Source organism: Elephas maximus, chromosome 18 (genome assembly GCF_024166365.1).
Source record: "Elephas maximus indicus isolate mEleMax1 chromosome 18, mEleMax1 primary haplotype, whole genome shotgun sequence".
NCBI lineage: Eukaryota > Metazoa > Chordata > Mammalia > Proboscidea > Elephantidae > Elephas > Elephas maximus.
Window position 1 is genome coordinate 44,983,143 of NC_064836.1, and position 21,871 is coordinate 45,005,013.

Genomic DNA, 21,871 nt, shown 5'->3' on the forward strand with positions numbered 1-21,871 from the left:
CATGGCAACTGGTTTTTTTAGTGGCTTAACATTTGAGGTGGAAGTGGAAAGGACATAAAATCTGCTGTAACAAAATGGCCTAAGTAGGCAGTGGCTGAGGATAGATAATGGACAACAGGGTAAAATCCTTACCTCTTCTTTATCAAACTCCTATTTCTAATAATTCTAAGTAATTTTAAAATGTCAAATTCCCAAATGAGACCACATGCTGACTTTTCTGATACATGCCGTGTTCATGGAAAATGTTAAGACAACGTGATTAATCTCCATGATACCCAAAGTTGAGATTTGCTGCCACAGACTTTCTTATAGTTACCGTGCTGAACACAGCACATTTGGGCTGAATAACCTAATATTGTCTGTATATTGATAGGAACCACTGAGTTCACTAAGACAAACACACTTGACCAGAATCCTGTAAAATATCATTATACTAAACAATTTGGAAACGTGTAGTGGTTGTTGTGAGTCCTGTTCTATTTTCGCCTGCATTGAATTTCTTTCATCTTCTGCCACTGACAGATACTCTCCTTTTCCTCATGGCCTTGCCGAAATAACATTGTTGTCCTGCCCGTCTACACAGGCTGACCAGTCAGGGTAACCTGCTTCTGGACAGAGAAGTGACCAAAACAGAGCCAACTGAAGTTAATGCAAGGGTAAAGCAAATCTTTCTTTTTTTCTTCTGGAATCAAACTGTAGAAATGATGCAAGCTTCAAGTTGTCACTGGCCATCTTTGCCAGTGCAAGGAGATAGCCTACTTGAGAATGAAGTCAACACAGTGGAAAGGAGTGAGAGAGGAAGAGAGAAAAGAGAGAGAGAGAGAGAAGGAGGAAGAAGAGGAGGAGGAGGAAATGATATATATCCAGTTTCCCTTAAACTAGTTTGAGTTGGGTCATTTGCAACTGAAAGAGCCTGACTAATGTAGTAATTCAAGTTCTACTCTTCACACATGAGGTCACCATGAGTCAGAGTCTACTGGATGACAACTAACAAGGTCAACAATAACAATTCTTCCCTATTCCTTTGACTCAAAAAAAACCCCTGGAAGGAATGGAAAATGTCCAACTATGCAATGACATTATAATGTTTTACCTGAAAGTCACATTAAAATCATCTTCCTCCACACCTTTATTTTATCAATCAATAGTTGTAGATAAGGAAAGTGAGAAGCAGAGAGGTTGAGTTTCACGAGATAATTAGTGGTGTTAGAATTCAGGTCTTCTGCCTTTTACCTCACTATTCAAGTTCATTGGTGGTATTTATGATGCAGAAGCATAAAAACCCAACTTTACTTTGCATTATTTTGTTAACTCTCAGAGAATAGCCCAATTAGAATGTTTTGATCTTTTGCCTAATTAATGTAATTGACGCTTTACGCAACTTTGCACGATCAGTATCATTATATTTAACTTAATTTTCTTTTTCAAAAATTAAATGATGGCTTATTTATATATTTATTTATTATTGAGAGAGATTGATGCCGTATGTAAATACTGCATTTTGGTTCAGTTATTCTGGGAATAACCGTTTTTATAAACCGCAATTACTAACATTGTCATGGTCTACCCATTTTTATTTTTAATTGTTTAATCTTTGCATACTGCAGCAAATAATATGAACAGAATCTAGGTACTGTAAAGTATTAACAATAATCCATATCTTGCTCAAAGCAACTCAAAATATATAGATGAGCTATCTCATTTACAATTAGAAAACAGGACAAGCCATATACAATCCTCATCTATAAAATGTAAAAAAGAAAACTGCCAATTTATAGGGTTCATAAAATGCTAAATCATTTGTCATTGAATTTATTACAACTGATGGTGACCCCATGAGTACCACAGTAGAACTGTGCTCCACAGGGTTTTCAATGGCTGATTTTTCAGAAGTAGATCACCAGGTCTCATTTTCCAAGGTGCCTGTGGGTGGAATTGAAGCTCCAACCTTTCTGTTAGCATCCAAGTGTGTTAACTATTTGCACCATCCAGGGACGTATAAAAAGGGTAAGGCATACAAAAAAGGATAAATATTGTTGGACAGGTGAAAGACGTTTTTTGTAGACATAAGCTATTTGAAAGCAAGAGTTCTCTTTAGCTTTCCTAGGGTTGACATTTAGGAAACATTTGGTAAAGGCATTTTCAGTAAGCAATTTTAGAATGGCCCTGGAACTGGAAAGGTTTTCTAATGGTGTCTACAGCTCAGCCTCTGGGACCATGTGTACACAGTAAATTTTGGTGACAAAAAAAAAATTTGGTGAAAGCAAATATTAAGATTCAAACTGGAAGAAGTGAGCTGATATTCATTGACTGCTTACTAGGTGCAAGGGGATGGGCTAAGAAATTTACCTGGATTATTTAATTGAATCAATCATTTAAGTCTACTGAACTCCTTGATATTAAAATGTCATTAAAACATAAACAAATGGAAATCAGTTCAGTTGTTTGGTAAATGATGACTAGGCTTCCTCTATATGCATAAAAAACCCAGTGCCCTGGAGTCAATTCTGACTGATAGCGACCCTATAGGGCAGAGTAGAACTGCCCCATAGAGTTTCCAAGGAGCACCTGGCAGATTTGAACTGCCAACCCTTTGGTTAGCAGCCGTAGCACTTAACCACTACGCCACCAGGGTTTCCTCTATATGCATAGACGGTAACAACTGCTTTTTGTCAATATATAATTTCTATGACTAATACACATACTTGACATACTATTTTGAAGTCAGTCAAATTTTATTAAATAGTAAAGTCCTAATTGGCCACATATCTCTTGGATCCCATACGTTGCTCCAGCCTTAATTCATTGAATTCTTTTTTTTCATTTATGCTATATATGCATTAGTGACTAAATGGATTACTTAATGAACAAACAGCTTGTTTTGAGTTGAAAAATTATATTTATAAACTTGTGAATTCTACATGGGCTTCATTGTCAAGCAGGATCTCACCAGTATGATCATAAAAATGACTACTAGAGAGTCCAAGCTTCTCTCCTTTTAATAACTTGTAATCTCAGAAGACAGAAAATGACAATAGTTTCCCCAAAATCCATGTCAAATATAAGAAAACTTTAGGAAAATCTTGCTAAAATTTTTATCCCTAAGTCAAGACCATACTAGCCTTGAATAAATTTTATAGGCAGCTTCTTATCTCAACATTTGGACTAATAAAATATAAACAAATATATTCTTATGGATTTAGGTACTGCTTTGGAGTCGATGACAATGGGTTTGGTTTTTTTTTGTTTGTTTGTTTATAAATGCATGGAAATCCTGGTGGCATAGTGGTTAAGTGTTATGGCTGCTAACCAAAAGGTTGGCAGTTTGAATCCACCAGCCACTCCTTGGAAACCCTGTGGGGCAGCTCTACTCTGTCCTACAGGGTTGCTATGAATCAGAATCGACTGGATGGCAATGGGTTTGGTTTTTTGGTTTTATAGATGCACATGTCTTATAGACAAATAAATGAAGAGATGAAATAAGGATCATTTTATGTTTCAAATTTGGCATCACAGAGTCCTATTATTTATCATCAATTTGCTCTTTTCTGAGTTACTTCATTTATTTAAAATATTTTAAATCAAACAATTGAATGCAAGAAAATGAACTAAAGAGCACTCCTGTTCTGGTATGCCTAACTGCTAAAAAAAAAAGGCATTATCTCCCAGTTCCATGTATGTATTTGGTTGTTTTTAGTCAGAGCACTAGGAGGCCCTCACTGGACCAAACCCTATGGAAAAAAAACACATTTTCTTTAAACATCAGATGCAGTTCCTTTGAGATCCTGTTAATCATTTTTTCTCTCTAATTGAAAAAGTCATCACACAAATTAGAGTACAAATTTCATTATTCTAGAAAGAATCTTCAAAGTTGACATTTCTTTGAACAATTGTTTGAGAAATCCTTTTTAAAGTACATTTTTATTTTCTGGCATGGCTTGAATTGAATTCTAAACTTTCTGCTGCTTGTCCTCTAAGCCCCTCTGGTGAATTTAAATAGGCTTCCCTATATATTTAGTACATTCAAGAATTCTTTGTCGCAGTGCCTACCCTGCTTTATTATTAGAGCTCTGCCTCGGAAGTCCAGCAGCCAGTTTGTTTTCTGCCATTAATAAAGAGTCTACTTTTTTTTTCCACCTCTTTGAAGAAGTTGAAAAGGCTCCATGTTGGGTGGAGGGGGGCCAGGAAAAGAGAGAGAAGTGGAGGAAACAGACTGTGGTGTAATCCCCCAACAAAAAATCTTGTCTAATGTAGAAACCTCCCCCAGGTTTACAAATGCACTGGCTGGTCTTTTAGTGTGATGAATAACAGAGTAATAACCAGAGACTGGTTCCCTCTCTCCCCCAAAGATTAGGAGGTCTACCATGAGAAAGATATTACATCTCAAAAGTTCCACAGAACCAAATTTTTCTGTTGGCTGGAGCTGTAACACCACTCAAGTTTCTTACTGAAGATGTTCTGAAGTTGGGGGTGGGGAGGAATTACAAAATAAACTGATAATAGCTCACAATTCCCTTATATTTCTTGAAAACGACATAGGAGAATTTCGAAAAAGACCTACCTGTTTGGATGTATGAAACACTGATGTTGACTCATGGCCGAGGGAAAGTTAATTCAAAGCCAAGGAAAGATGATTCTCAGAATGGTCACTTGGTGCTCACAAATCCTTACATACCTACCAACAAAAAGGAAAAAGTTGGAAAATCTTAGAAAATGTAAGCGGTTAAAGATGACTACCTGACACAAAAGAACCCAAAACACTGCCTCCCCCAGCCGCCACCCCCCTCCAATAAAAGAAAGAAAAAACAACAAACCTTATAAGGCCCAGAAGAAACTTCAGAGTTATGCCTACTTAGTTGATCTAACAGATGCAGTCCAGGATTATTTTTACCTTGTTTTGATTGTTTAGGAATTAATCATTATAACACAAAATCACACAACTCATATCAACAATGAAAAATTTACTTCCCCTTATCAGAAGTTTTCAGTTTTAAATTGGCTCTAAAATATGCATAGAATTAGCTGAACAATTATGTGAAACAATTTAATCATAAATTCACTTAATTACCTTTTAAGTTTCACCTGCTTTCAAACTTCCAGAAGTAAATTCTTAACCCACAACTTAGCATGACTGGCTGGGATCATACATGCTTCAGCTGGTAAAGCTGCACCTAATATGTAGAAAACGGCAACATTCAATGAAAATTGACACTAGCTTATTGAAGAAATGATGTGGATGATCTTAGGAAGATGGCAATTTTTATATGGTTTTGACTACGAATTCTTAAAAATGAAGACAGAGAAAAAAAAAATATTAATGCCTCAGTGTGTTTCTGGCCACTGATATACAGGAAAAGTAAACAACACATAGATAATAACAGCATCTAACTTTCTGCATACTAAATATGTATTCACAGAGGTATGCTAAAAAGTATATTTTTCAAATATTTACAAATGCCCAGGATTTTTAAAAACTTCTCCATATTAGGAACTTTGTTTTCCTTTTCCAAACGCAGTCACTAAGGGATCAGTGGGATTCGAGCGCTAAGTTAAATGTCTAGTTAGAAATTAAACAAAAGAATTCAAGCAATCAAAATGATGCCTGCGTTTGCAGCCCACAGAAACGTAGGCCGCCCTGCGTGTGTAAATGGCAAGGAAATTTGGGCATTAGCTAACCCTTTATGTACTGCTCTTCTCAATACTCAGCCAAACACGACAGCTTGTGAAACCATTTTCATATTTACCAGGTGAAATAGACCAAGCCTAGGCACATGTACCAGCATGCCCCTTTGTAGAGGCGTTTAAGGTAGATATATTACATATCTAATTTCATTAGTAATTAACTTCTAATGGTATTCCCGAGATACTTATCTTGTTCTAGACATTATTACTGTAGCCTTAATGATTTAAGAATATTTCCATACCTCTTCCGTAGCTTCAGTGGAATACTAAAGTGTTAAGGACTTTTATACTGAGAAAGATATTGATCCCATGAACCCTGGAATGAAATATAATCATATTTAGATTTGGCAAAAATCCAGAAGTGGCTGTCTTGGTGGATTCTAAAAGGCTTTAAAAAAAAAAAAAATGCCATTTGGAAGAATTGCTGTTTTCCTTACAGAGATGAAAAGTTAAAAGCACAAGAATCACAATATTAACACAGCAATACAAAGGAGACAAGAGAGAAACTACTACTTCACTGGTCTCCGATAGATGTTTAAGTTGAGTGATGGTATTAAAAAAAAAAGAACTTGAAGTTGACAGTACATCAGCAAACAATGTGAGAGAGAAAAAGAATCAAGCAGGGGTTAATAAATTTATGTAAAACAGTGATTTCCTATTTCAAAATTAAAATGTACAAATAAGCTGGTGTCAGAGATGAGGTGATTCCTCATTTCCACCGCATTGAGCAAGCTCACATCGGCAGCAGACAGCCCTTAATATATGCGTCTGGCTCAGGCTGGTCTCCCAACCAGGAAGCCATGGAATTGTTAATATCACTGCTTTTTTTGTATGCAACACACATCATTTTCTCCCTCTTTGTTGTAGATAGCTCCTTTTGCTTTAAGCTTAACATGATATGATCTTCCAAATCATATTATATCACCCCTAAACAATATTATCCTGTGATAGTTAAGAGAAATGCAGAAAAAATGGCATCTGTCTGTACATATATAGCATAAAGTAGTTTATAGAAACGAACTCACCCACTTGTATGTCTACACACCTTTACGCAGTAAAAGAAAAGGTCTATTGTTGATGCTTTCACAAAAAACAAAAACAAAAAAAAAACAGATCGTATCCAGGATGGTGACATAGAGACGGTTCAGAGAGTGTAAAAAATAGGTACTTGACGTATATTTTATATATGTTTATGGGGAAATACACAAACATAACTGCATTCTATATTCAGCTTCCGTATTTTTGTTACGAAGTAGAAGTTAATATATAGTGTAGTTCATGAACATGAGAGCATAAAAAGAAAATCTTGCATTTGGAATATATTGTACTGGATATTACTGTAACCAATAAACATATATCCCTTATATTATTTTGAAATTAAATAGAAGATCTTATGTATATTCTTTATGATTCTGTTAAAACAGGTGTCTGTAAACATATACCTGTATGTGATATTGTTTTATACAAGAGGTAGTTTCTGAACCAGGTGTAAACTTTGTTATTAAATATAATCGAGTTTCTGTGTGCATACAGATACACAGAGAGGTCTCTGTATTGAGAAACTTAACTTTGAAAAATCTTTAATTATCGTAAGAAGAAGGTTAAAAGAAGTAAAAATTAATACTACTCAAGATCCTTACTGTTTATATTACTTCCTTTCATTCGGAGTTTTAAACATGTTTATATACACATACATACCCACACTCAGTTTCAGAGATTCTAGATGAATGAAGTAGGTGACATAAATAATGAAAATAAGTACAGTGTAAATAGCATGCCTAAACATATTCTACGTGCCTTGTATAAAACCCACTGCCTTGTATATATGTGCCTTGTATAGATGAGGAATATGTTTATGATATTATTATCTCAATTCTTTTAGGAACTGTAACTCATGGGTGATTTGTATTAAATTCTGTGATAGTTAAAACATACATGATTGTATTAAATTCAACAAAATGGGGACTTAGGACTTCATATCGTATTCTATAATATTCATAAATTTATTTGAACAACGGAAAAGACACATATAATCTAGGGTACCCATATAATGCAATATGTAAAAGAATGAAGTCACTCTGCTTCTTCTGTTATGGAAAGGCTCTTATCTCCATTTTGAATCTCGATATTTGGAACATTACTGTAAAATTTTTAGATGGATTGAACATATTGATTCTATCACAAAAAATACATATTTGATGTGGCAGTGTCTAATAATGTTCAAATATGACACATTAAACTTGGAATAGCTATTTCTTATAAAACTAAAATTCGTATAGAATGAAAACTGAGCAGTTAAGAGTCAGTTGACAGATGAACTAAGAGCAGTTTGATTTCATAGGTGGTGTTTACTGTTTTTTTTTTGTTTGTTTACTGTTTTATCTCACAAAGGTCTATAATATATACTGAGTAAAATGTAAACACTAAAATGTATTATATTTCCCCAAATTACTGATGATAACTCTCTTGGACTATCACAACAGGTAAATCGTTAAGATACATAAAGCGTTCTGTTTGGTTAAAAGACTAAGGAAACTATGGTAATAAATACCAATTATAAAACAGTAAAGAAGGCTGTAAATCATTTTCTTTCTAGGCCTCAAGCATGATTATAGCTATATATTACATATCCTGAGCCACAGTTACATGGAAACATATAGGATTTATTTAAGTACCTAACATACATATTTCTATGCAGATGAAAAAAGTTATAAATATAAACAACTATTCATTATTAACTAAGGAGATATCGTCTTATACTAGTCACTTAAAATACAAAAGGAATATTTTTAAAACACTCAGGTTTTAATTTTGCTTCTTATACAGATAGGTTGTATTGCTTTTGTATGACTGTTAAGCTACAATACAAATGCTATTTCAGTACAACTATGCAATCACTTTAGAGAGTACAGTTTCTGATAGCAGTATTTTTGGGAGTGGGTCATGGTGAAAACATTGTTGCTTATAAAGGAAAGCACCCTTTTTTACTCCTGGGCAGAATCTAGGTATGTTCTTTTGTTCTGATGGTAACTGCAGACAATCAATAAGGTCCAAAGCTGCTGGTTCCCCTCCGCCTAGGTCCCAAGAGCCTGACTTGTGATGTTACTAAAATACCTCACAAGTTAGGGTCTCAGGGACTAGGAAAAGTCTGGTTTGAGGCAGGAGAATTCTTCTTCCAGTAATAAGGATAGCTTAGAAATTACAGTTGGGTTCAGTGAAACTTTTTCCTCTAAATACTTATCAAAATACATCAGTAGAAATATATAGGATATATAAAAAATTAGGATGAACTGAATAATCATGATATCCATTTAAAGACTAATTCCAGACCTTAAAATAATGAAGAATATGAGAAACAATGCAAACAATGAACAGTTAAGAGTCACTCCATTAGCTCCAAAGAAAGAGACTGAAAATGGGTTAAAATCTGTTTCTAGCACATTTGTACAGCAACATCATAGCCTCTATTACATTAAAGAAGGATTATATGCCAGTTAATGGGAACCTAATTGAAATTTTGCTTCCCATTACACTTCTATACAGCCAACTGTTAAGTGGGCCCGGGATATATAACACTTTAACTCTGATTTAAACATATACCTTTGCAGTTAAGAATAAAATACAAAAACTTTTTTGCATGTCACAGTTTAATACCTCTGAAGCTTGAGATTTCTCTTTAAATCTCCAAACTATTCGGACAGCAAATATTTCCACGCAAACTCTGTAGCTATTTGAGCAATGCCACTTAATAAACACGTAATTTAAAATGCTGGCAATATCATAAGAAAAAAAAAAGGATTCTATTTTTCAAATAATTGCATTATAAAGCTCAATACTTTTGATAGTACACCATCCCAATCCTATATATTCACAGAATTTCCTCCGATCTTTTAGCCTCATTTGTGGTTCGAGAACCGAATTTGTACTTTAGAAATGATCCAAGGTTTAGAAGCATAGAACGCAGGGTAAAACAATCGGACCAGCCATAACATAAAAGTCTTGGCCACCGAAGTGGAATCTGGTTCTTCTGAAGTGGTTGATCTTAAAAGGGAAAAGAGGAGGGGGAAAAAAAAAAGAAAAAACGGAAAGAATTAGAATGTTTTCCTGTAGAATAGGTGAATCATCCAAGTAAGCTGCAAGGAAAGCTAAGCTGAACAAAATATTTGCTAACTGCCCCCCCTCCTCCACCCAAGTACCACACCCCTTTCCAACCACTGCCCCCCACCCCCTGTCCAGATCTTTACTTTGACTTAAAAGACTTTAAATATTCTGTTCCATGATGTAATGCAGCATTATATAAGAGCTCTTTCTGTTTATCATTTGATTTTTCCATACTGAATCAGTTATAGCTTAAAATAGTAAATAGTTAAAAAAAAAAAACAACACTCACAAAAAGCAAAAAAATAAATAAATAAAACAGTCCTTAGATATAAGTCCATGCTTTTCCTAAAAAAACTGAATATGGCTTTACAATTTTTGACCATAGCATTCAACCAATTATTAGAATGAAAAATCTCACCCCTCCATAAATATGACATTAACATAATTATACCACCCCCATCACGGAGACCCATCCTCCTTAGGGAATACATCTGATGCTCCAAAGATGGAAATCAGTCAGATTTTAGTTGCTCTCCAACGTACCTTTGCTTCTCACTGACTGACTGGCTTTTACCCTCCACGCACTCACACGCCACCCCCTCCCCTCGGCTAGACACGGATGCCCGAGCGAGCACGCGCGCGCACAGGCATACAGGCACACAGCAAGAGGCGAGGCAAAGCATCTGATGCTGACTCAGAGCGCTTCTGTGTGCAGGGGGTGGCGGCGGCTGGTATTTTCACTGCACTCATCATTAACATTAACTCACAGTCTAGCATCCACCCTCTCCCAGACCTGCTGGACTGCAGCATTTGCATGACTCTGTCAGTCTAGCCCTTGCAGGTCAAAAATGATAAAAGGAAAATTAAAAAAAAAAAAAAAAAGCCCCAAGGCTCTCATAAGAAATGCCTTCATTTCTTCCAGACTCTCCTTATTTTTCCACGTTTATACTTCCTCTGTGGCAGTGTCTCAGTTGTTTGACATCTTTCCGGAAGAAAATGTCGTGTGCTTCAGTGAGCCAGTAGTCAGTTGGTCCTCCCCTCACCTCACCCTCTGATTCCCACCCCTTTCCCCCCTAATCAATAAGACAGATCTCCAAATGCAGTTGTGCAAACAGGCTCTGACACAGTCTCACCCTGGATCCACTGTCTCAGGAAGCAGGCATCCAGCTCACACGTGACAGAGAGAGAGATAATGCCAGCAACCGTCCTAGACTTTATTCTACGCTTTCATTTCTTTTCCCCATTGGCTGAAGAAAGAGCAAAGGAGTCTTTCCACTTCTGTAAGAAGCCCCAGACAGCCCAAGAGACACACAAGTGAGGCAGTTCTCTGTAGATCAATGGCTTCCATTTAATAATGAAAATGCACTACAATTTTAATACAAATAATGCTTAATATTTTTATTAGTTGTGCTCTCATTTCACAGGAATTATAAGAGTTGCCAGGATCTGAATCACCAATATGATTTAAACTGTTGAAATTCTAGTTGCTGGACTGTAATCGACCAAGAGGATATCAGTATATTTTTAAGAACTTTTTTATACAATAATAGCTGTGTGTTTGCAAATGTGTCTTTGAGATTATGAAAAACTTTATATGCTGTAAATATTAAAGATTGAATACATGTGTTCTCGTAAAATATGGATGTGTGCACGTATGTGAAGTTAATGAACTATTGCATTATTACAAAAGGAAGTAAAATATTTGGCTGAATACGGTAGTGTTTGTGCCACAGTGTTTCAGAACCCAAAAGACAGTATATCCGTATTTATCCGGTTCCTTTGTTCTTCAATTGTTCTTCAATTGTTCCCTCTAATGACAGAGTGTGGTAAACTGCCTACCTGTCCTTCCTATGTGAGCAATATTTCTGTATTACTTGCCAGACAGAGCTAGCCATCGTGACTCTGCAGCATACAACAAATGCGGACAAAGGGAAGCTAAGTACGGCAATCCTCCAGCCAACCTGAATGAATGCTGGCTGGTTCTGTAGAGATTTCAGTTTACCCACACAGACAGATCCCAGCATGCAGTGCAGACTGCAGGACCAACTAAGGTAGCAGTTTGGCAACAAAACTGTGGCAGCAAACGTGAAGGGCACCTATTTGTAGAGGCTCCGAAGAAAACATGACAAAACCCGTAAAGAGAAAGAAGCATTTGAAGTAGGACATGAATCTCTAAAATCAGCTCGTACAGTCTCCTGCTTTGAAAGGAAAAGAAAATCACAAAAACCAAAACACTGAAGTGAAAAAGAAATGGGCATCAGAAGGAAATATGGAGTTAAACGCATAAATTCAAGGAGACAGAGAGAGAGACGCAGGAAGGGGAAGAATCAGAGAGGGAGGAGGAAAAGGAAACTTAGCCAAGGAAAGAAGAAGGGGAAGAATGAAGAGAAGAGGAAAAGGAATGGACGGCAAAAAATCATTAAGCATCAAAGAAGCAAATAATATATGAAATTAGATTGGAGAAAATGAAGATTCAGGCATAATGGTCAAGTTGGAATTTAACGTGAAATTGAAATAAAAATGAACACACGCACAGCATAGCTGAAAATACTAATCGCCGGCAACAGTGAGATGCCTGCCGACTTCTTCCTGCTGTGTGTGCAGTGAATTTGTCATCTCTCCATCTCTCTTTGCTCACACCCATCTTTTTTTTTTTCTTTCTCCACTATCTGTGTCCTTTACGCTTTTTTTTTTTTTCTAGACAGTTGCCCACAATACTCTGGATAAATTAATGTCATGACCTCGCTATGGCTATCAGACATAAAAAGTCGACTATCTTAATAATTGAACACGTGCTTACAGCAAACTGCCTACTGATATCTCAGCTCTGTGCATTGTCTGCACAAACACCTCACTTTTCACTCTGTGAATCAGAAACAACAGACACAAATACAACTCCCCCCCCCCAATCCATGTCAACTCTTTTTATTACATATACAGGGACGGATACACACATCACTTTAACTTTACAGAAAACATAAACATAATAACCAAGGAATTTAGAAAATTAGTAGGAAAAAAAAAAAGGTTTGAAGAAAAGTAATAATTATAATTGAATGGGCATGCATTTAAAATATTTATGTCCAGACAGGGGTTAGCCAGTTTCAAGGCTGAAGCTTCTATCAGGACCACCTTTAGGGCCAATGGGAGTACAGACTTGATTAAATCAATATTTGTTTGAAAGAAGATGTTGTAATCAATCAGTTCAATTACCGCTGTCATAGATATGGGCCTAAGGTCTCTCCTTATTCTAAACTTCTAATCGTCAGTACTAAAGCAGACCTAAATGAGAGTTTATGCCTTGGCTATGGCTAAAGGATTTACCAAGGTCAATTTTTGACTCTGTTTTACACTGAATTAAAACAATGAAATGCAAGCATGGCCTTGCTAGACCAATTATTTTTATATGCTATCTGGGATTGTTCTGTTAATTTATGAAAATATAATCAAGGTAGATCTGAATGTTTATCAAATGTTATGTTAAGTTTAAGAAGGCATTATCATTAACTCCTCTAAATACTTTAATACGACCTGCCTTCTATCTTACAACTAAGGCAGGGACCTTTTATTTCTTATAAGAGCCATTTGAAATTAGTCTTATGGGAATCATATTTCAAGTAGTTGGTGAGGTTATGTGTAAGGGGGATGGCAGACAAAAGATAATCTACAGTTCAAACTTGAACTCAGACTTAATGGACCTGTACAAAATATTGTTTTTACTACTTGTATAATTTTTTTTATTTCACCTAACTTGTGCTCTCCAATAAAGTGCTACCAGCCCCATGTAGCTATTTTAAATAAAAAGAAACAAAATTCAAAATTCAGTTCCTCAGTTGCCCTAGTCATGTTGCATATGTACAGGAGCCATGTGTCTGATGGCTGCCATTTTGGACAATGCCGACATCAAACAACCTCGCAGAAAGTTCTGTTGGACACTGTCTACTTAAACTGGCTTTGTGAAAAGCTTTATATCTTAACTGATTTTTGGAATTCAATATTTTCATTCCAGTCTCTTTTCAGGGTGGCATTATCTGAAGGTGAGAAAGCATGTGAATGAAGTGGTATTGATTTATTTGTAGATCTAAAATAAAGAGAATTTCTTTTCACTGAAGGGCACCCAATGCTTTTATTTGCTAATGGTTCTGAAATGTACAAGATTACTTAAAGGCAAGGCTTATATAGAAACTACTTTATGGTAGTTTATAACAAAATCATCAGAAGACACAAAAAATACTCAGTCAGAATAAATCTGAGATGCTTGTGTGTCTAACCTTCCCAGAAGTGAGAGTACCGCACTTTGTAGTGGCAACTAACGCCCATTTCCATTTTCAATAGAGAAGGGCTGTAACAGTAGTGTGAGTAGCAAAAATACAGACAAAAAGTCCTTAAAAAAAAAAAATACTGTTCACAGAAGGTGAGAACTCTCTGTTTTCTAGATGGATGAAGAAGTTAAGAGCAGAACAGCAATGACTATGGTTAAACTCTTTTTTTTTTTCTAAGAGAAAAGAAAGAGCAGTTAAAGGGTAGACGGACAAGAATCAGATGTCAATGGACTGGGAAGATCTAGCTGGACATTTTCTATGAAATAAAGTGCTGAGAAAAATAGAAGGGGTGTGTGTGAGTGTGTGTGTAGTTCTTAATAAGACAGCTTGGAGTTACAAATCAGCTTTAACTTTTTTAAGCAATATGAAAATACATTATAAATGCATATGAGTTATTACTTAAAAAATTCCATGGTGAAAGATACTGTGTTTTTTAACCAAGAATAAAAAAACTGATCTATATTTTTCTTTTAGAACTTTAGTATTTGGACTAGAGAATAATTCAGTGTTCAACTCAGAGGTTTTCTGACTAGGATGCAAAAGGTTTATTTGTCAACCTGAACTTACTACCCCTCTCTTTTGATATATGTAAGTGCAGAAAATCACGCTATCATGAAAAAAAAATAATGACATAGACTTTCCTTCCTTTTAGGAACGATTCTTTAGACCATGGCATGTGAAATCTAACGTTCACTCCTGGATTTAGGAATTGGATGCGATTATTTTTTATAACACTAGCAGTAGTTCCCCTTCTCTTTCCGTCTCTCTCTCCCTCTTTCTCTCTCTGTTTCTATCTCTGCTTTTCCCAAGTGTGCAAACCACTTTACAATCCAGACTGTGGTGGAGATCCACAAGGGGACCACAGTCAGTCACATCACAGAGAGGAGACTTTAGGAGAGCTAATCTTAGGAAAAACAGAGCAAAAACATGAACATGAGGGAGGTCATGAGGGGAAAGTGACAATAGCCACCATTGTGCATGAGCAAACAGGTCTTTAGGATGTTGATGGAATGCTTCTCTTCCAGGGAAAAGGCAGGGAATGATAATGAGGGGCAATCTGGGCACCGTGAAAAAATGCTGTATCATAACCCACCAATAGTATATTTAAATCCGTAGGGTTTTTTTCCCCAATAGTTAGTAGGAGTATTGAAAAAACAAACAAACCCACTGCCGTGAAGTCGATTCTGATGCAAGGCAATGTTATAGAACAGGGTAGAACTGACCCATGGGATTTCCAAGGAGGGGCTGGTAGATTCGAATTGCGAATATTTTTGGTTAGCAGACTGAGCTCTTAAGCACTGTGCCATATACTAATAATAAATGAACATTTCTGCTGTGTTAATGATGTGTTTCCTAACAGGTTAGAAAGAAAAGAATTAATCTTGGCTTTTTAGGAGAGGACATAAGTGGGCGAGTTTTAAATGATACCAAATGACTTTAGAATTATTATCGTAAATGAAGTCTGAATATGATGGCACACGGTCAATAACAAGTTATGTTTTAACTAGCATAACTATAGAAAAATACTTTTTTGCTTATGGCACTACATACAAATCCTTGAAAAAACAGTGGGGAGGTGAAAAGAGAAGTGATCTAAGAGTCAGGAAAACTGGCTCTAGTGCCAGTTCAGTAATTAATTATGATCTTGAATGAGTCACTTAGCCTTCAGAATCTTTGTTTAAAATAGTCTTTGAAATTAGAAGGGAGGACTAGGTTATCACCATGGCCTAATTCAGCTCTAAAATTTTGTGCACTGGAATGGGAGTAAAATTGGAAACACATGTTGCATTACCACCTATTATTTAGATGTTTGTATACATAATTATCTCATTTAATACTCACAACACTGTCACGCAGCACTTCTGCCCAGTAAGACTAATAGTATATCCTCTTCCTAGGTCCTTGTGATATATCGCATTGTAATTGAATCTCAGAAATACATCATTTCATATTAGCTGCACAATGCGGCAATACCAAAATGTTGTATTAGATATTTCATGTGTGTTACCCTATTTACATTTAAATTTCTATTTATTTGGAATGACACAGAAAATAATTTCATTTTAGAAATAAAGATAGTAGTAATTTCTGAGGGCAGAGGTGCTACAGTGGTAGAATTCTCTACAATGTGCGGGAGACCAGAGACCTGGGGATCTCATGCACAGTCACCCCCCACCTGTCAGTGGAGGCTTGTGTGAAGCTAGGATACTGCACAGGTTTTAGCAGAGCTTCCAGAATAAGACTAGGAAGAAAGGCCTGCCGATCTACTTCCAAATAATCAACCAATGAAAACCCTGTGCATCACAATGGTCTGGTCCCACTGTGTAGGGGGTCTACTACGAGGCGGGGGAGAGCTCTAAGGCAGCTAACAACAACAACAATTTTCTAAGATTTAAAACATGTGTATACAATCCGTATACATCCTCAGATGATGAACTCATAATTTGATTGAATAACCGATTGCAAAAATGAACCTATATGGACAAAAAAACCACTTTAGAATTAATTGGATGAATAAACATATTTTAGCTTTAGTTATGCATTTAAACATTTTAGGATAAAACCTGTTTATAAAACCTTAAGTAGATTTTATAAATTTGAATAAAAATAAAATCAGAGAATCGGATGAATTACAGGTTAAAAAAATTCCTGTCAACTCTAAAGAACTTTGAAAAACATCTTTTTTGATTTTTAAAAATACTCATTTTTGAAATGCTGCTTAATTGAGATAGAATAAAGTTATTAGGAAATAGTTATTATTCTGGTTTTGCATAATCACTTTTATTCTAAATTTTTAGAGTTATCTTCAATATGAAGAAATGTGTTTATTTTCTAGGTTTTTCTTTTTTACTATAAAGAAAAGAAAATGTTTTATCTGATCATAACAGGAATAGTTCACAAAGGATACAGTAAATTATATGAAATTAAAAATCTTCTCTTTATAGATGCTTATACTTTCCAGATTTTTTTCCCATTAAAATAATTTTTGAAACAGTATCGTAAGTATTCTTTCCAAGATAGAAATTTCACTTTGCTATCTCTATGCTGGAAGCCCTGGTGATGTAGTGGTTGAGAGCTATGGCTGCTAACCAAAAAAAGGTCGGCAGTTCAAGTCCACCACAGGTGCTCCTTGGAAATGCTGTGCAGCAGTTCTACTCTGTCCTATAGGGTCACTATGAGTCGGAGTCGACGCAATGGCAGTGGGTTTGGTTTTTTTTATGCTTGGCGTTAGATATCATTGCTCCCTGACTAACATACTTTTAGAAGTATAAATACAATGGGATAAGTTTTTTCAAAACATATTCTTTTATGAAGAATGGCACAATAGCATAAGTTCAAACTATTACACGGGTTTCCAAAATAAGGTCAACAAGTTTCACTTAGACGGGGGTGGAGGAAAACATGGTACGCTACACACTTCCAAGCATTACAAACATAACTTAGATATTTCTGAACACTGAAGGTTCAAGTGTACCCTGTGTTCTCTTGCTTTGTTCCCATCCTTTTCAATCAATCACATTGATTTTGTTAAGGGTCAAAGGGTATACTTTCATCGATCAAGAAAACCGACTGACACAGCAGAACTGCCAATTCAAGACAGATCAATCCCACCTTTGTCTCCTTTTGGAGACATTATGGTTATTTATTTTGCATCACCTAAACTCCATAATGTATATCTCAGCTTAAGAAATGAAATGGATTAAAAAAATCATTGTTTTTAGAAAATATGATACATGTCTGAGTATTCCCATGCTGAATTGCTACTGAACTTGGTGGACATCGTGACACCTTATCAAGGGCTTGGTAGCACCATTTTCAAATTCACTGGAGAATCAGGTTCCTTTTTAGGATTGTACAGAGCATAAAGAAAAGACTTTCAAAAAGTATTGAATCCATCTAGAAGATCAGTGTCAGTTTTGGAAAATAACAACGAAAGCATCATTGCAGCCAGCTTTTCAGAGTTACCTATGTGTTCATTTTTTTAACACCTCAGTGGAGCTAGCTGCACTGCAAACAATCCATTGATCTTGACAGCCTTGTAACTGAAATGAAACTGAATTACCCAACTTAAACAACATTCGAAAAATAATGCAAAAAAAGAAAACACTCATACAGTATTATATCGTTCCTCTTGGGAGACTATTTTGCAAAAGAGTGTATTTTAAACCTCCAAGAATTATTAGCATCTTGACTTTTACTAATATGAAAAGTTACATGCTGTTTAATACTCTACCCATTCTCTCTATAAACTTAGGTAACAAAGAAAATATTCACAATATCAAAACCTTCATAGCCTGAGTGGCCCACAGGCGTGTCTATTTCTTTGCAGTAATGCCTGCTTATATTTCTTTATTTAGCGATTCAATTAATTTATTTTCCCTTATGTGTCATGAGCCATAACTCAAGAAGGAGGAAGGTTAAATAACAATTTATGCTCAGATGCTTTGCTATCATAAAGCTTTGAATTTAAGAGCAAACGGATTTCCATTTCTGCGCCTGACAAAGACATGTTTTAACGTATACACAACATTAAGCAAAAGAAAACTGCTTTTCAATTACTAAATACAGTGCTTTCAGTAGGACGGAAAACTTACTGCTTCTTTTAAATGCTAGACCTTTAACACACTTGCTGGATGAAAGCATTATAAAAAATACAGTTTCTTTAGTAAAGAATTAAAGCTGAATATGCGACATTTCTTAGGAGTATTGAATAAGTCTATTTGTCCAGCTTACTTTGCAAAGACTGCGTAGAAAACAGCACCATAAACACTTTCAGTCCCCACACAAGGGCTAAACAAAGAGTCCTCTTTCTAGCCATCTAATCGGGTAATTTATTTTTTCAACCATCACATAAATCGAAACACAGCTGTAACCAATGACTTGCAGATCCAGTTCCCAGCCAGCTGGAATCAGTTCTGCTGGAGCAGCAAGATTTTGACATTGTTCACTTCTGTACATCTGGAGAAATCATTGAGGTTCAAAGGTGACCAGAAAAGCGCTTTAAATAAATCCAACCAACAGTGAAGATTTGCCTAAGGATCTACAAACCCCACATTCCCTTCTACAAAATGTTCGTTTCATGCAATTACTGCTTATACAGACTATTGGCATCTTCATCAACACAGACTTTATGAGTCGCTAATTGAATTAAGCACTTAAATGCCTGGTTGAAATAACTCGCTTAAGTTTCTTCAAAACTTTTTGCCATGAGTTGTCACTATTTAAAGACAGTTACATTAAAGAACTACCTTACATGCAGAAACATCGTAAGAACCGACCCTCCAACAAAACCAGATACCAGGAATGTACCTACTCATATCTCAAGTTTAATCATGTTTAGCTCATATAATCCTCTATTTAGATAAAATGAATGAGAAATACTATCCGAAAGAGAGCAGAGCTGGAATACCTCCATCAAGCTAGGCAGGCAAATCCCCAAGGAGCCAGAGTCCTGGGAGAAAGAAAGGCGGATTAGGATGGTTCCATAAGCAGCCTTGCAGGGAGGTGGTTCTGGCACAGAAAGAAGAGAAACCCAAGGGGCAGCAGCCACTTTTGCTCTATCTTAGAAAAAATACAACTGCCTGTAGGACAAAAAGCTAGGACTCTCAAAAAACAAAAGCCGAAGCCATCAATCCTTGATGCAAAAAGGCTTCCATAAAAGTTGCATAAACTTAAACCAAAAAAAAGCCTGGAAGAGTAAATAACAGAAGTATTCTTGGCATTCAAATTATGCTATGCACCATAACTTGATTTAAACGCATCATGTTCTTCACAACAACCATCAAAAAAATACTTGTTTTTGGAAAATGAATATATATGACTGGCAAACTTTTCAACTCAGTTTTACCGTGTTAAAAATATAGACAGACAAGTCACAAATACACTTTATTTCTCCTATTCTAGCTAGATCAATTAATATGCGAGCAACAAGGTGTTTTTACTATCTTATTCAAGTGGGTGGCTATTTCTATTACTCTAGATCAATAATCAGTGGCTTCCTTAGTAATTGTACCTCTGACTAAAAAGAGTGAAAAATATATATAGTGATAAAGTGTGCTTTTCAGGTTATACTCAGTGATTGATGATGATCACATAGTGAGTAGCAACTCCCCAAACCAGACCCATTGCCGTCTAGTTGATTCCAATTCATAGCGACACTTGAGGACAGAGTAGGGCTGCCCCATAGGGTTTCTAAGGAGCAGCTGGTTGATTTGAACTGCCGACCTTTTGGTTAGCAACCAGACTCTTAACCACTGTACCACCAGGGCCCCAGCAATTCCCCAGGAGGCCTTAAATTCCTAAAAAGGTATTTAAGTTCATTCACTTGTTAAGCATGTGACTGGTTCTTCCGTGGCAGTCACTGTGTACACAGGCTACAAACACATAGTCTGGAGCAGTTAGAAATGAGGTTTCATAAATAATGAAGCATTCATTCAGCAGAGGCTTGCTTGCTGCTACGATGCTGAACAAGGTTCGGTGAAGATTCTGGACTAAGATGGACTAGAAAGAAAGGCCTGGCAATCTACTTCTGAAAATCAGCCAATGAAAACCCTGTGGATCACAATGGTCCTATTCACAGCCAATCATGGGAATGGCGCAGGACTGGGCAGTGTTTTATTTTGTCGCCATGAGTCTGGGACCGACTCAATGACAGCTAACAACAACAATGACAATTTAATGGGGTGAGAACTATTTTTAAAAAATTCAGGGTAACAGAAAATTGCACTAACAAAAATGTAGGAGCTCTGCACTTATGTCCATTTCTGCCTATTAACTGGCTGTGGGATCTGCTAGAAGACATAACCGCTCAGGACCTGTTTTCTCACCTGTAAAATAAGAACGTTGATCTGCATAATTTCTAATGTCCAGTTCAGTTGTCCTGAAATGCACAAATTCCACATCTCCTCCCCACTAAAACATTTCATTGCTTTGGGGGTGAACACCATAAAAAAAACTCCCCCTTTTAACATTTAAACCAACCAATCCAGAAATAATCAGTCTACTAGATAACATCCTTGATGACTGGAGGGAAAATTCTTGAACGGACCCAGCTTAATTTTATGAACATAATCATTTAAAATCAAACTACTAGTTACATTTCTCATTGTTTTAAAATAAGACTAAAATTAGGCAACTCCCACACTTTGTTCTCTACTACAATATTAATGTATTCTTCATAATTACATTCACATGAATGAGGTTTTCAGTGCTATGTATAAACATTTTAGGTATTTTAATTTGCACATAATCCAGAATCCTGTGATACCTATCTACTCTCAAATTAATATTATTTAAAAAAAACTGTAACTTTGAAATATTTAAATGTTACACACATATAAACATATACACACATCTATTTATATAAAAAATTTTTTCTTTATATAAATAAATTCTTATTATATTTGAATAAGTAAAAATATTTAAGAATTTTCATAATTTATAGTAGAAAATCACTTCTACCAATTAGAAACTGTTAACTCAATTATTTGTTTATAAAACAAACAAAAAAGACTTCCCATACCAATTTTCATAGAGAGAAGAAATAATTTTCTTATTAGAAAATACCTTGTCTTACATGCTTTCCCAGCAGATACTTTGTAATGTGCCCAGCTAATTAAATATCACAAGTTATTAAGGGTTCAGCAGAGGCTTGCTTGTTGCTATGATGCCGAACAGGATTCAGTGAAGATTCTGGACTAGGATGGACTAGGAAGAAAGGTCTGGCAATCTACTTCTGAAAATCAGCCAATGAAAACCCTGTGAAT

The 21,871-nt window shown here is 35.9% G+C and overlaps 2 long non-coding RNA genes across 8 annotated transcripts in view; both read right to left on the minus strand.

Annotated features, from left to right (window-relative positions):
- LOC126061475 (uncharacterized) overlaps positions 1 to 8,746 on the minus strand; it is a 96,681-nt gene extending 87,935 nt beyond the window's left edge. For all 4 annotated transcript variants that reach the window (XR_007513804.1, XR_007513806.1, XR_007513805.1 and 1 more), the window contains exons 1-2: positions 5,069 to 8,746; positions 4,562 to 4,675 (exon numbers count right to left, since the gene is read on the minus strand). This is a non-coding gene — a long non-coding RNA (uncharacterized LOC126061475). The remainder of the gene's footprint in view (positions 1 to 4,561; positions 4,676 to 5,068) is intronic.
- Positions 8,747 to 8,831: 85 nt separating this feature from the next.
- Positions 8,832 to 21,871, minus strand: part of LOC126061472 (uncharacterized) — a 597,975-nt gene continuing 584,935 nt past the window's right edge. For 3 of the 4 annotated variants that reach the window (XR_007513790.1, XR_007513792.1, XR_007513799.1), the window contains one exon: positions 8,832 to 9,723. This is a non-coding gene — a long non-coding RNA (uncharacterized LOC126061472). Of the gene's footprint in view, positions 9,724 to 21,674; positions 21,864 to 21,871 lie in introns of those variants that run through there. The other variant, XR_007513796.1, reaches the window with a different exon arrangement.